We start from the raw sequence: 2,500 nt of genomic DNA, 5'->3' as shown, positions 1-2,500 counted from the left end.
CATTGATAAGTTGAAAAAATTAAATGTAAAATGTAATAGAAAAGAATGTTATGGCAGTATAAAATTACCTACAGCACCTGGGATTCCTAGGTGGTGTCCCATCCAAGTACTAACCAGGCCCAACACTGCATAGCTGCCAAGATCAGACGAGATTGGGCATGTCCATTGTGGTTTGGCTGAAGGAGCTCAAAAACATTAACTTTAGACCTCTTTTACTTCTTAACTCAAGTAAATTCAATGACAAGTTGAAAAATGAAATGAAAAATATAATAGAAAAGAATGTTATGGCAGTATAAAATTACCTACAGCTCCTGGTATTCCCAGGTGGTCTCCCATCCAAGTACTAACCAGGCCCAACACTGCATAGCTTACAAGATCAGACGAGATTGGGCATGTCCAGTGTGGTTTGGCTGTAGGTGCTCAAAAACATTAACTTTAGACCTCTTTTACTTCTTAACTCAAGTAAATTCATTGATAAGTAGAAAAAATTAATTGTAAAATGTAATAGAAAAGAATGTTTTGGCTGTCTAAATTTACATACAGCACCTGGTATTCCCAGGTGGTCTCCCATCAAAGTACTAACCAGGCCCAACACTGCATAGCTTCCAAGATCAGACGAGATTGGGCATGTCCAGTGTGGTTTGGCTGTAGGTGCTCAAAGCATTAAATTTAGACCTCTATTACTTCTTAACTCAAGTAAATTCATTAATAAGTTGAAAAAATTAAATGTAAAATGTAATAGAAAAGAATGTTATGGCTGCATAAAATTACCTACAGCACCTGGAATTCCCAGGTGGTCTCCCATCCAAGCACTAACCAGGACCAACACTGCATAGCTTCCAAGATCAAAGAAGATTGGGCATGTCCAGTGTGGTTAGGCTGTAGGTGCTCAAAAATATTAACTTTAGACATCTATAACTTCTTAACTCAAGTAAATTCAATGATAAGTTGAAAAATGAAATGAAAAATATAATAGAAAAGAATGTTATGGCAGTATAAAATTACCTACAGCTCCTGGTATTCCCAGGTGGTCTCCCATCCAAGTACTAACCAGGCCCAACACTGCATAGCTTCCAAGATCAGACGAGATTGGGCTTGTCCAGTGTGGTTTGGCTGTAGGTGCTCAAAAACAATAACTTTAGACCTCTTTTACTTCTTAACTCAAGTAAATTCATTGATAAGTAGAAAAAATTAAATGTAAAATGTAATAGAAAAGAATGTTATGACTGCATAAAATTACCTACAGCACCTGGAATTCCCAGGTGGTCTCCCATCCAAGTACTAACCAGGCCCAACACTGCATAGCTTCCAAGATCAAACAAGATTGGGAATGTACAGTGTGGTTAGGCTGTAGGTGCTCAAAAATATTAACTTTAGACATCTATAACTTCTTAACTCATGTAAAATCATTGATAAGTTGAAAAAATTAAATGTAAAATGTAATAGAAAAGAATGTTATGGCTGCATAAAATTACTTACAGCACCTGGTATTCCCAGGTGGTCTCCCATCCAAGTACTAACCAGGCCCAACACTGCATAGCTTCCAAGATCAGACAAGATTGGGCATGTCCAGTGTGGTTTGGCTGAAGGAGCTCAAAAACATTAACTTTAGACCTCTTTTACTTCTTTACTCAAGTAAATTCATTGATAAGTTGAAAAAATTAAATGTAAAATGTAATAGAAAAGAATGGTATGGCTGCATAAAATTACCTACAGCACCTGGTATTCCCAGGTGGTCTCCCATCCAAGTTCTAACCAGGGCCAACACTGCACAGCTTCCAAGATCAGACGAGATTGGGCATGTCCAGTGTGGTTTGGCGGTAGGTGCTCAAAAACATTAACTTTAGACCTCTTTTACTTCTTAACTCAAGTAAATTCAATGACAAGTTGAAAAATGAAATGTAAAATGTAATAGAAAAGAATGTTATGGCAGTATAAAATAACCTACAGCTCCTGGTATTCCCAGGCGGTCTCCCATCCAAGTACTAACCAGGCCCTACACTGCATAGCTTCCAAGATCAGACGAGATTGAGCTTGTCCAGTGTGGTTTGACTGTAAGTGCTCAAAAGCATTAACTTTAGACATCTTTTACTTCTTAACTCAAGTAAATTCATTGATAAGTTGAAAAAATTAAATGTAAAATGTAATAGAAAAGAATGTTATGGCAGTATAAAAATACCTACAGCACCTGGGATTCTTAGGTGGTCTCCCATCCAAGTACTAAGCAGGCCCAACACTGAATAGCTTCCAAGATCTGAAGAGATTGGGCATGTCCAGTGTGGTTTGGCTGTAGGTGCTCAAAAACATTAACTTTAGACCTCTTTTACTTCTTAACTCAAGTAAATTCATTGATAAGTTGAAAAAATTAAATGCAAAATGTAATAGAAAAGAATGTTATGGCTGTCTAAAATTACCTACAGCACCTGGTATTCCCAGGTGGTCTCCCATCCAAGTTCAAACCAGGCCCAACACTGCATAGCTTCCAAGATCAGACGAGATT

General features: G+C 37.6%; 11 pseudogenes; all 11 read right to left on the bottom strand.

The window, feature by feature from the left end:
• Positions 1-65: 65 nt before the first annotated feature.
• LOC148497558 (5S ribosomal RNA) lies at positions 66-184 on the bottom strand (annotated as a pseudogene).
• Positions 185-299: 115 nt separating this feature from the next.
• On the bottom strand, positions 300-418 carry LOC148497557 (5S ribosomal RNA; annotated as a pseudogene).
• A 116-nt stretch (positions 419-534) lies between these two features.
• On the bottom strand, positions 535-653 carry LOC148497556 (5S ribosomal RNA; annotated as a pseudogene).
• Positions 654-768: 115 nt separating this feature from the next.
• LOC148497555 (5S ribosomal RNA) lies at positions 769-887 on the bottom strand (annotated as a pseudogene).
• Positions 888-1,002: 115 nt separating this feature from the next.
• LOC148497554 (5S ribosomal RNA) lies at positions 1,003-1,121 on the bottom strand (annotated as a pseudogene).
• A 116-nt stretch (positions 1,122-1,237) lies between these two features.
• On the bottom strand, positions 1,238-1,356 carry LOC148497553 (5S ribosomal RNA; annotated as a pseudogene).
• A 116-nt stretch (positions 1,357-1,472) lies between these two features.
• Positions 1,473-1,591, bottom strand: LOC148497552 (5S ribosomal RNA; annotated as a pseudogene).
• Positions 1,592-1,707: 116 nt separating this feature from the next.
• Positions 1,708-1,826, bottom strand: LOC148497551 (5S ribosomal RNA; annotated as a pseudogene).
• Positions 1,827-1,941: 115 nt separating this feature from the next.
• On the bottom strand, positions 1,942-2,060 carry LOC148497550 (5S ribosomal RNA; annotated as a pseudogene).
• A 116-nt stretch (positions 2,061-2,176) lies between these two features.
• Positions 2,177-2,295, bottom strand: LOC148497549 (5S ribosomal RNA; annotated as a pseudogene).
• A 116-nt stretch (positions 2,296-2,411) lies between these two features.
• LOC148497548 (5S ribosomal RNA) overlaps positions 2,412-2,500 on the bottom strand; it is a 119-nt pseudogene continuing 30 nt past the window's right edge.

The sequence above is a fragment of the Taudactylus pleione genome, unplaced genomic scaffold (assembly GCF_031769625.1).
Source record: "Taudactylus pleione unplaced genomic scaffold, aTauple2 ptg000550l, whole genome shotgun sequence".
NCBI classification, from domain to species: Eukaryota; Metazoa; Chordata; class Amphibia; order Anura; family Myobatrachidae; genus Taudactylus; species Taudactylus pleione.
This window is presented reverse-complemented; position numbering and strand designations above follow the sequence as displayed.